Source organism: Eptatretus burgeri, chromosome 9, assembly GCF_056783735.1.
Source record: "Eptatretus burgeri isolate ZD-2024b chromosome 9, Ebu_testis_v1, whole genome shotgun sequence".
Lineage (NCBI taxonomy): Eukaryota > Metazoa > Chordata > Myxini > Myxiniformes > Myxinidae > Eptatretus > Eptatretus burgeri.
Window position 1 is genome coordinate 4393378 of NC_140969.1, and position 13306 is coordinate 4406683.

Sequence of the window (13306 nt, forward strand, 5' to 3'; positions counted from 1 at the left end):
GTGTGACGGTAAAGGTCGTGGCTGTTGTGGTGAAGCGGCGTTGTGGTGGGTGGTTGATGTTGTGATGACTGTTGAGACGTGGTTGGTGGTGGTAATAATGGCGGTTGGTCCAAAATAAAGATAGTAAAAGAAAAACGGCTATCCTGAAGAGTTGCAGCACGCATGAATGACATTTATTCCCTCTAGACAACGGGTTTGGGCCTAACTACACATATACTTACCGAGATATCTCACCTAAGGGACCTGAATGGTGGTTTGCGAATTTGGTCAACCATAACAATATATATATATATATATATATATATATATATATATATATATATATATATATATATATATATATATATATATATATATATAAACACACACACACACACACACACACACACACACACACACACACACACACACACACACACACACACACACACACTCACACTATATCGAATTGTAACACAACACACTATTTGAATGGCCCTAATTATTGCTACATTATTGTGGGGTTGTCATGGAACGTTCTTGACCCAAGTCTTTCACGAATTTCCCGGTCGTGCCTAATATTCAATTGAAGATGGGAATAATTTTTAATTTGCTCAGGGTGCCAGCAATAGCTCGCTCACCCTTCATGAAAGATACCATTGGAACCTTAACATCCATCAACAGCGGCTGGATCCTTCAGTTTTACGTCCTTCCGATGGATGGCGCACACATTTACATCTCAATCTGTTTGTGAAATACCAGCCAGCAGGATAACAATCTATTCATCTGCTGAAGTCATTGAGCAGTAAGTCACAGTGATCGTTTGGTGCAGCTAAATGATGATAAGGAAATTTCCCTGTGTTGTGAATTCAGACATTGTGGAGTGATGCTGACTGCACATGAATGAACATGATGCCAAGACTGGAACGTACTGCATGTAAACCTGAACGACCATTACATAAGTTGCTTGACTTCTTGCACTACTTAACCCAGATGTTTTATTGCCTTTAATTTGTTATTTTGTTGAAGAGGATACCAAATGTACTGCATAATATATGCCATGACATAAGTATTTGAACTCATGAATTCAAGTCGGACCATTTCCATATCAGTATCCATTTTGCTTGATATTACCTGATTTCATCCACTATATTTTACATTAGCCAATACCACCCGTCGCTTTGCTGATGGAAATACAAAGAGAAGGGGAGGGGGGTGGATAATGATGAGGGGGGGGGGGGGCAGGCTTGGATTTTACGTGAAAGATAAACATTCAGGTTGAGAAACAAGCCTGGATCAACTGTTCATTAAAAACTCTCCTTGGGATTTAAATTGGATTGATTGTTTGCTGCCCTGTAATAACATTTCACCTTCCTCTTGAATTTCCCTGCAAAGGCATGAGATTGTGGAGTCATTGTCTCAGCAGTGAAAAATACCTGAGTTTCATTGTGGACATGGAAGTGGTCCTATCACACCTCTACCTCCGACGCCGACCTGAAATCCAAGCTTGTTGCTGAAATACACTCCTTTGTTCCCCCTTTCCTCTTTTGTGGAATAATTTTGTTGCATCAGTTAAATCATGCTTTTATCTGCACTGCTTCAAAGTGATAGCCCATGGGCCATGACCATTGCATATCATCTTCCATCCAAACAAATGATCCGCTCCAGCACCCCGAACCAAACCTCCCTTTATCCTTCCTTCTGACATGAATCGGTGAGGTCACACGGGATCTGAAGTCCAATGGACCTTCTCAGCTATCATGTGTTATTTCTCCGAGTTCCGAAGGTTTTTCACCATTTCCAACCAGGAGGAAGAAACAAAATGGTTTACCATACCCCACCCACAGTCGCTATTAATAAACTTTATTTTCCACTATTCAACCTCTCAAACTATGGCCATGGAACGCCAGTTAAAATAATTCCAAAATATAAACGAAAATGTACACGCATAAATTTACACACACAAGTGCACACACATATGTACAGACAAATCCATCCATCCATCGGGACCATACTCTGTGCAGAGCGTTGGTGCTGCCTAAGCAGTCTCCTTGACTATTGGGCACAATCCTGGATGGGTTGCCACTCCGACACTATACCAGCAAGCTGGCACTCATTTTGCCGACCTCAGAAGGATGACAGGCAGTCAACCCCACCTTGTATTAATTCAACAGCCAAATAGGATTTGAACTCAGGATCCTTGGATCCCAAGCCCACCATTCTAACCATTAAGCCAACACCAGGCATATACGCAAATGTACACACACCTAAACGTACACACGTGGAAATGTACACACACAAATGTGCACTCGCAAATGTACACACAAGTGCACACAATGTACACACCTAAATGTACATGCACAGAAATGTACACATGCATGTGCACACGCAAATGGACACACTTGGAAATGTACACACACACATGTATACGCACAAATGTACACATGCAAATGTACACACGCAAATGTACACACTCATTCTTGACAGCTGATTAGCTGTTTCACGTATGATGTGTGCAATCAGCCCCCCCCCCCCCCCAAGCATCACCACAGCGACGTATGTTATTATGCCCAGCACAGCATGTAAATCCTTTTGGCCTTCGAGCGTTGTTCAGCTGTCACTGCGAAGAATGAAACAGAAGATGACATATGTAAGTCACACACGGGGAACCTTTCTTCGGGAATTGTAATCCTCATTTTTCCTTTGTGGGAAGACTTTTTGTTGTTGTTTTATGCCTCTTCCTTCCTTGGTGAAAGCTGCTGATGTAATCGTTGTTTTGGTTGTTCTATGGTGAGTGAGTGCTCCTCTCCAGGATATTCATGTTACATCGTCTCCAAAAGGATGGCAAATGATATTGTTGAGGACCCGGGGTCGGGGGTGTGCAAGACCATGAGGGGGGAAGCTACCTCGGGTTCCCACTAGACTCTCTGGAATCGCAGGCCGTCGCACACGAGTAACTATATGACGCAGCGGGTCGCTAATCGACCGTGAACGCCAATAACTCGACCACGTGACTTGGGGTCCTCCGCCTGATACTGTTTACCTAAAGGTCATGTGGTCTAATTACCGAGGAACACACCTAGCTCAATCCGGATCACCTTACCAGATCAGATGCAGCCGAGCGTAACTGCCAGGAACATACCGGCTAGAAAACAGATCATTGGGGAATAACGTCCCAGCTAGACTAGAGTACCAACCATGCCTGACCAATGAAAGAAAAGACGAAAACGAGCTGGGAACATTTCTACACAAGCATGTATTTACATTGGCGAGGAAAGTTATGTGGCACAGTGATTTGGGTTTATTGGTATGTACAGTGGATAGCAAGGAATCCGTGGGGTGCGACAAAAGGCAAGCAATTTACAAAAGGAGACACAGAGCAGACTTATCCCATGAGAACTTCTACACTCTTAACTTAAACTAGGGCTGGTGCCATCGCACGCACGCACACACACACACACACACACACACACACACACACACACACACACACACACACACACACACACACACACACACACACCTGAGGAAGACTAGATTTCGCCCAGAGAGAAAAAGAGAAGATGAGGATAAACGACCTCGCAATACCTGGTGTGGTCGGCAGACCAACGCAACCCAGTACACTTGGGAGTAGAGGATAAATGTGGTTTCTGAGGCACCAATTCAAATGAATGGGGGGGGGGAAGGGAAAAACTTTCTGACTCAAGCCCCAAAAGCCCCAAATAGGAGACTGATTTCCTCCCCCTCCCATACAAGCAAATGTAAAATTGAGACTGATTTTCTCCCCCTCCCATCCAAGCAAATGTAAAATAGGAGACTGATTTTCTCCCCCTCCCATCCAAGCAAATGTAAAATAGGAGACTGATTTTCTCCCCACCTACCCCTTCCCTCCCATACAAGCAAATGTAAAATTGAGACTTGCTGATTAAAGCACTTCTTCCCTTTCATATTTTCATTATACTCAAAGAGCGAACCAACGAATATTTGTCCATGTTCTACTTTCGGGAATAACATAATTTTCTTATTACATTTATTTCCATCGAGTATATTCACTTTATCTCTTCAAGCACGAAAGAAAGGGTTATCCCTCATTCGGTTTTGTAAAATGGGGAAGTGCTTTTAAGAGCACAGTCGTGCTGTGAAAATGAGGAAGTATTCTGTGTCCATATCTCTCATGGTTCTATCTTAAATCATCAGAACACGAACAGAACAAAGTTTAGCTAAAAACAGCTTTGAAACGTAGGTTTTTTTTTTTTTAATCAAAATCATTCAAAGCAAGAAGTTTCATTTTCGTGTTAAAATGAGTCAGTTTGAAGTCAGCCAAGCTGCCTCGCCCGAACCAAGCCAAAAAAATTCCGAAGTCATTTCCGATGTGGGACACACCCTGAAAAAACCATTGTTGTGAAATCTCCCATTACGTCATCAAGTTGCTTATTTAAACCAACTTGTGTGCCAAGCGTGTTTTATTTTGAACATGGAGCGTTCGGGTTATTACTACAACCTTGCAGATCAATCGTTTTCACAAGATGACAGTTGAGATTCTCAACCCAATTCATTATTTGTTGTTTAAAACAGAATTAAATAACTATATGAATAATAATTATTGTTTTTTTCTAACAGGTTGTCCCCAATAAGAACATCGTTGATAACTGATGTTGAAAATGAGTTATCTGAATTACATGACGAGTGGATAAAAATGAATGACTTCCTTGAAGACATTTATTTGTTTCGAAAATATTTGAATGGTATTTTTCTTGGATGGCAAGAAATTCTCTCATGTCCTTTGATCTTGAATGACCTGAGTCCAAGGTGAGAAATTATCGCTGTCTATGTCTCTCTCTCTCTATCTGACTCTGTCTTTCTGTCTCTCTGTCTCTCTATCTGTCTCTCTGTTTGTCTCTTTCTGTTCTCCTTATACACAACCTTTTATTTGGCATGGTGGTAATTAATTTAAAAGCAATACCACAACTTGGTGGTAATTTTTGACTACTTGCTTTTTATTTTCAGCATTAAAACTGAATCATACATGAGCGGTGAAACGAATGAATTTCACAACCTTGAATGGGAAGATGTTGAAATTCCACGGGGTGACGATTCATTTCCAACTTGTTCCAGTTTAAATGCTCATCTGGAGGAATCTGACATGACACTATCTTCTGGAGGTAAATATAATATTTATTACTTTAATCACATCATTATGTAATTATCTTCATATACCCGAATTGTTCTTCACTCTTTGTTTTGAACAGAACATGTTGATCAAGTTTCAAAACCAAAACAAACCATAAGACTGCTGAAAAAGAAGATTTTGTTCAATGTACTTACTTTTGTTTAATTCTAAATGCTTTCCTTATAATTTTCTGATTTTGAATTACAAGAAAATAAAAAAGGGGAGGGGGGAGGGGGGTAGGTGCGCTCCCCCAACGACCCACCACCCCCCTCATCCCACCCCCTCCCCGTGTGTGTGTGTGTGTGTGTGGATGAGGATGAGGGGGGGGGGGGTGTCAAAGGGGGGGGCGCATGGAGGGGGGATGAGGGGGTGGGCGGGGCTTCTGCGGGCGGGGCTTGGCTGGGCGGGGCTTGTGTGGTCGGAGCTTGTGTGGATGGGTGGAGCAATTTTTTAAATTAAATAAACATGTTGTGTGTGGAACTAATTAACTCATCACTAATTATGTGTATATGATGAATGTGGTTTTTGTGGGTGGAGCTTGTGTGGGGTGGGGTTTATGTGTGTGGAGCTTGTGTGGATGTGGATTTTGTGGGTGGGGTTTCTGTGGGCGGAGTCAAAAAAATTTTTTATTCAATTTTTTTTTTGTCTTTTGTAATTCCTGTGAACAAAATGAACCTAAAATCTCTTCCCCCTTAAAATCATATACCTTATAAGTCCAAGGAACTGTATCTATTACATCAACGATTTAAAAAAGCTCATTTGTCTATCATTTAAGATAACCTTTTTGGTCATCTCTACCAGGTCAGGTCAGGTATGGGAGCATGTGCCAGAACAGCGCGTCGCTGCGTCCACTTTCTGCCGGTACTCCAGGGGCCTCCGTTTGGCCATCCCCCAGGCAGATGCCAGGCCCATCCCCATCTCCTTGAGATGATGGTCAACCTGCTGCAACCACGAGGCACGTGGTCGGCCCACTGGCCTCCTCCACTCATGAGACTCCCTCGCTGAGAGAATCTGGTGAGCAGGATCAGCGTCAGGAAAATGAACCACATGTCCATACAGCCACAACTGACGCTCACGGACTATGCAGGTAACAAATCTCATTCGAGTCTCTCTCAGCAACCGCTCGTTGGACACAAAATCCGACCAGCGATAGCCAAGGATTCTCTGAAGAGACCTGGTACCAAAGGAATTGAGTCTCCGTCTCAGATCCTTGGTCAGAGTCCAAGTCTCGCATCCATAGAGCAAGACTGGAAGTACCAAGGACCTGAAGACTCGGACTTTCGTCCTCCCGCACAGGTACCGGCAGCGCCACACCCCATGATCCAGGGAATCCATGACTCCCCAGGCCCGACCCAGACGTCTATTGACCTCTGACTCACAGCCAGCAGAGACATGAATATCACTGCCAAGGTAAGTGAATCTCTCCATGACCTCAACATCCTCACCACAAACAGGCACAGACAGGACAGCAGCATCCAAGATGTCACCGAAGGCCTAGATCTTAGTTTTGACCCAAGAAACCCGTAATCCCAGCGGCTCCGACTCCTCATTCAGCACCTCGAGGGCCCCCAAAAGGATATCTAAAGTCTCCGCAAAGATGACTGCATCATCTGCAAAATCAAGGTCCGAGATCTTGACATTCCCAAACGATGCGCCGCAGCTTGATCTCTCCGACATCCTCCCTAAAATCCAGTCCATACAAGTGCTGAAAAGTGTGGGGGCCAGTACACACCCCTGACGAACTCCAGTAACAACTGGGAATAAGTCAGAGATGGTACCACCACACTTCACAGCACTCTCAGTACCAGAGTAGAGTTCAGACATCAGATCGATCAGTTTTGGTGGCACCCCACGAAGACCAAGAATCCTCCAGAGGACATCCCGATTCACTGAATCGAACGCTTTACAGAGATCAACATAAGCTGCAAGCAGCCCCTGCCGAAACTCTTGTCTGCGTTCGGTGAGGACACGAAGAGCAAGGATACGGTCAATCATTGACCTCTTTGGTGTAAAGCCTGTCTGCTCTGGACGCAGGTGCTCAAGCAGATGGTGGCGAACCCTATCAAGAATTATCCGAGCAAAGACCTTGCCCGGCACTGAGAGCAGCATCACCCCTCGATTGCGGGAGAGTGTGTCGGAGTGGTGCTGAGGTGTCGTCCACCAGACAGCGGTCTCCTTGGGTTAACCTGAGGCGGTCCCTTCGGGTGGGTGCCTGGAATGTCCTATCCCTAAGAGAGAATGATCACCTGTCTCTGTTATCATCTGAGCTCAAGCGTTTGGACATCGGGATTGCAACTCTCTCTGAGGTTCGGAGACCGGATTGCGGCGAGATAATGGTGGGTGGTTACACCTACTATTGGTCTGGTCGCTCTGATGGTTACCATACCCAAGGAGTTGCTGTAGCTGTGTCCAATAAGCTGACCCCAATGATAATTGAGGTAACACCGGTCAACGAGCGTATTATGAGATTAAGGATTCGTCACTCCTTAGGTGTCATTTCCCTGGTCTCTGTTTATGCTCCGACTGAGGCGAGTGATCTCACCGTGAAGGATGCATTCTACGCCACGCTTGAGTCTGTGGTTGATCAGTGCCCCAGATGAGATACACTTCTAGTCTTGGGGGATTTCAATGCATCGACTGGAACTGAGATGACATCTCTACCGAGATGACCTAATGAAGCCGGACAAAATGTCCGTCCGTCAACAATTTTTCTTTCCGATCTTGATGAAACTTAGTATGTGGGTAGAGGTCGATGAGTGTTGCACAACGTTATAACTTTTGTCCCGGTTCAAGGTCAGGGACGAGGTCACGAGGTCATGTAAGTTATAAAATCGCCATTTTCAAAACCTATCTAGTCTGCCATTCTACAAGATGTTCGGCAACTGTTTATTGATTATGATAGTAAAAAGCATTATCTTGTATCTAACCGGACAGATTTTTGAATTTCCTTCCCGTTTGATCGTCACGTGATCTGGAAGATGGCCAAAAACGCCGATGCGATTCGCAAAGAAGGAAGGAAGGAGAAATGAAATATAAATATAAAACACATTTGTAGCCTTTTATATTTATACATTTTCCGCCGAAGGTGCAAAAGTTTCAAAGCCCGAAATGTAAACGTCGGCATTTATTTTCAAAATATAATTTCGTGCACGCGCGCGCGCCAAAATGCCGAGTCATCTTTAACCAAACTGCGTAGTAGAACTGTGCAGTAGTCCGGTCATGGCATCTGAGCAGTGGCCAGCGTGGTTCAGATTGACTGTGGTTTCTGGGGCGAAGGTGATTGTTAAGAAGTATGTCGGCGGTATAAATTTGAGTGACTGTATTGGTGATTTAATCACGCAACATCTTGACAACGAATATTCTGGCCGAACGATTGCATCAATTCAGTGCATCAGCAGGGATAATTCGCAGGCTCCTCTCGATCGTGCCGATATCTAACATAATCACCGGCGGACATAGGGCTGCAGGCTGTGGGGCGAAGCCACGGATCCCGGATGAGGGGATAAGTGATAAATTATGCTACGTGCTTCGGGCTTTCTGATTAATATATCAATGAGTACATTTGATAATTAATAATTAATGAATCTGGCATACAAAATGTTTTTTCATACCTGACATGTTACTTTGTGCAGTGTCACGAAACTTCTGTGGAATTAATAATTAATCAATTTGCTAGCTCTAACGATTTTTCAAACCTCAATATCTCTATAAATACTTGACCAATTTTCATTCTGAAAGTTGCATTATAATCAGTGAAGAATAATCTACAGGATTATCATAATCTCCGAGAGCTAAGCCTATTTTTTCGTTTTTTTTCTACAACCAGAAGTGAAATGTCCCCAGAGAGTGGACGGACCGGAAAACCACGTATTGCACTTACTGGTGATTCTGATGTGTTAATCCGGGTACTAAATGAACAATACATATTTATTAATTATGTCATTAGTAGTATTATCCTAGTGTATCTCTGTGAACTATTTCAATCTAAACGGTTAGTTTGGACTGTTTCACGGTTACCTGAACTGAACATTGAGAACTTGTGGTATTATAGAGATGACCGTCACCCCCACATCGGGGTAATTTTTCAAAATGAGATTTCCACCTGTATATTCTTACTATATCACCAACTTTGAACTTCGGCTTTCTGATATTAATCTCTTTTACATATTCTAATTTTGTAAATGTTTCTGATGGTTTGGTATTCGTTTCGGTGTGAATTGTATTGGGTGGTCGCGAGACTACCGTTATTATCAGGTTTTCCGTCTGTCTGTATGTATGTAATGGACAGCTCTGGAGGCCAGAGAAGTCAACCGATTTTGATGAAACTTGACTGGTAGGTTCATACCAGGATCTAGTTGTATGCTTTTGAGCATCGTTGCTATGGACGCCACCGTTGCCTCGCAACGAGACTTTGAATTTTTTCAAAAAATCCGAAAAAAAATTTGAAAATCAAAAATCAGCTTCAATGTTTTTATGCGCTCTATAATCAACCTCTTTGTCAAAAACTGTGACTAGTATGCAATTATACAGCGACCACCCATGTCACCGACCGGCTTGTCGTTATACTTATCTGCAATATCCTGAATTATAGATGACCATTGTTGATCACCGAGTTGCGTGAATTTTTTATATAGTCTCTCTTTTAAAGTGCGATTGAAGTGCTCAATAACAACCGCTTTTCCTTCATTAAAGGTACTGTATAATATAATGCTGTTATTTTTAAGAAAATTCATAAATATCTTGTTGTAGACCTCTGTACCCTCATCAGTCCACATTTTTTTTAGGTTTTCTCTTACTCTTATTAAATATCTGCTGAAAGGCTAACATAAGAGTATTACCTGTTTTGTTTTTTAAAGGGACAACCCATCCACACCGTGCCTCATGCACACTTCATCAACCCTATTGATGGGTTAACTCCATGGTTTAGGATTGTTTGCCTCATCTAATCTTTTATCCAAGTTTGTGCCTGGACCACAGAAAGAATACCCTGGTAGATGTAATTCCCCTGGTATTCCAGTAGTTGTAAATTTACTTCCTGATAAAGACTTTTGTAGATCTCCTCCACGTTTGTGTTTGGAGATAAATTTACTCCTTTTTAGAGCCACACACCGAACATATGCCTTTTTGTATAACCCTGTTATTTTTACTTTGAAAATATGAGATTTTTAGTGTTGCTTTTCTTTTTACATTTGAGACGATAACTCATTTATTTTTGAGAAAAATTCCTACAGAGTGTGAAAACCTTTTTAGTTTCCAACATGCACATTTGAATCTTAATTTTTAAAACATAAAGAATCCTCAGAAATGTCTTCAATCTCTCCTCCATTTATTTAAGAAAAAAAATGGAAAACTTTAAATAAAGTCAATCACACCAACATCATCAATAATATAATCTTTATCTCCACTTTGTCGTTTATATCTTTGCCCTGAAACCGATGTTAATAGTCTTGATGCAAATATTTCTCATAGACTTGTCAATTCTTTGTTTTCCTCCTCGGTGCGTTGAGATTTATTTATTTTCTGTAATACCCCCAAACTTTTTCTAATCTCACTGGTTTCCATATTTTTATATTTATTTATTCTCTCTCTTTCCTCCCTCTCCCTCTCCTCCTTCTCTCTCTCCTCCTTCTCTCTCTTCTCCTTCTCCTTCTCTCTCTTCTCTCTCTCTCTCCCCCTTCTCTCTCTTCTCCTTTTCCTCCTTCTCTCTCTTCTCTCTTTCCTCCTTCTCTCTCTTCTCCTTTATCTCCTTCTCTCTCTTCTCCCTCTACCCATTCTCCCTTCTCCTTTTCCTCCTTCTCTCTCTTCTCCTTTTCCTCCTTTGTCTCAGTTTCTTCAACTCCTTCCTCATCCCTTACTATCCTTGAATCACTTACACCTCATAGAATATCATACATATATTCATCAGGATTTCTTGTTATTAATGTATCCAAAATATATATTTTTTTACAACAGGAAACCAATAAAATTTCTTCTGAATTTTGAAAAGAGCCTTGTGTTTACTTAACTTCATAATTTTTTAATTAAATCCAAAGTTGTTGGTTTATTAACATCAGTATAAAACCAATCTTTTATTGAAAATACCTCATTCTTATGTTGTAGAACAGATTTATTAAAATACTGAATACCCTTTTCTTGAAGGTATGCTTGGACACAGGAATGATAATTTTCTTGAAGCCTTCTTGCTGTCATTTATGTATTAGAAATATATGACAGATTAATATAATGACAGGAAACACCCCCCCCCCCCCCATCTTCCCATAGTTAAATCATTTTGTATTTCCTTACTTATTAAATATAAAATCCTGTTTTTTCTGTTTTCATGATATAAGCTATGGCAAAACCATGATTAAATTTACCCTTATTAAATTATTTTATTTGTTGTTTACTAATCGTGCTTCCACAAAACTCATTCTTGGCACTAAGTGGATAATATTCTTCCTTACAAGACTGATTTAATTGTTCCAGGTCTTCTAGGTCAATTTTAAATGACCAAATATACCTGAAATCATTCATATCATACCCCCATTGTTCTATTCTCATACAAACGATACGCCCTTCATTTTAAAATTTTATTTGAATTGGAACTGTGAATTCTGTATGACCGAGAGATAAAATCAACAATTCTGTATCTTTGGAATACACAGCCATTTTATTTAAGGATATATATATATATATATATATATATATATATATATATATATATATATATATATATATATATATATATTGTGATAAATCACTTAATCTCACTAAGTCATTTGCATCAGTCGGGCTTGGATAATTTATTAATTTCTAAGCATTTTTCATATTAATATTTTTTGTTATACTATATTTCTGTCGTTCAGCCTCTGCCTTTGTGTAATAATTTGATAAATCAATATTCAGTTCTTGGGATACACCAAAGATAGAACTATCTTTACCAACGTAAGTCATTTATATTAGATTAAAAATAATGTCATAAAAATTTTTATTTTTGTTGAGTTGGAATAATGCATACAGACATAATTGACGACAACACTTGGAATTTAATTCTTGCACTTGAAATATTTGATAAACACCACTCTGTAAGAATTTTATTACTTCAACAGGTGGTGGAAGACCAAAACTACCAAAATAATATTTGTCTTGACTATTAAAAATACAAACCCAATGAGAACCATTCCCATTATTATCTTTTCAGTTCATAATTATATTCTTTGTATGTTTAGACATGTTTGTTAATTCATCTCTCATACAAATAACCACATTATGAATTTTTAATTTCTTACAATATTTGACAAGTTCTAAATTTGATGTTGTATTCTTTCCAAATTCTTTAAACCACTCATCAATGCTCATTTATTTATTAAAAAGATATAATCCATTACCCCTTTTAGTTAATTTTACTCCTGCTTGTGAGATCGAAGAAAGCATATCACCAACTAACGATCTCGCTTTTACAGGCAGACTTTCAAGTTTTTCAGCAAAATCTTCAATTACACCACTTCCACTAATTTGTTTCTCCAACTCTTTGTTATGTCTTTCCAATTCTTTTTGAGCCCGGAGTTGAGCCTTCCTTTCGTTGGCAGTTTTCACCGCTGCTGAAATACCACCCATCAATGCTCCAGCCGCACTTAAACTAACAAATAAAGGAATTAGAAATGAGAGAAATCCTCCACTTGTCTCTCTTATTGAATATTTCTTCAACATTGGTTTTGACATTTTAATTTTAAGTGAGCCAGTATCGTTCAAGATTTTCACCTGTTCTCTTGTGAGCAAAACATGTATTCTTACTGCTCCTTTTCTCTGAATTGTATTAACGTTAATCGAACAAGGCTTTTGATTTTGAACACAAGATGATAGTTTATAAAGATTGATTTGATTAACATATACCCCAGTTGGTACTTTACCACTCATTTATTTATGAAAAAAAATTATGTGAGATTAATCATAGCACCATTATCTGTATTAATCTATAATTCTGTTTCTTCCAAAAGCAAACAACATTATCAACTTCTTCACTCTCTCCTCTTTCAATGTATAGGGAAGTATCCACTCGATTAGACTTTATAGTTTCCTTTTGAGCACTCAGGTCAATCGCATAGATTGCATACAAACTTTTAAATGCTGTCATATCCAAAATAGGTTCTTTATTTCCATTACTTTCACACACCTTTT

At 40.2% G+C, this 13306-nt stretch overlaps 1 long non-coding RNA gene across 1 annotated transcript in view; it reads left to right on the forward strand.

Moving 5' to 3' along the window:
• Nucleotides 1-13306, forward strand: part of LOC147019452 (uncharacterized) — an 84288-nt gene that overhangs the window by 49755 nt on the left and 21227 nt on the right. The window contains exons 2-3 of the long non-coding RNA XR_015062011.1: nt 4600-4788; nt 4987-5141. This is a non-coding gene — a long non-coding RNA (uncharacterized LOC147019452). The remainder of the gene's footprint in view (nt 1-4599; nt 4789-4986; nt 5142-13306) is intronic.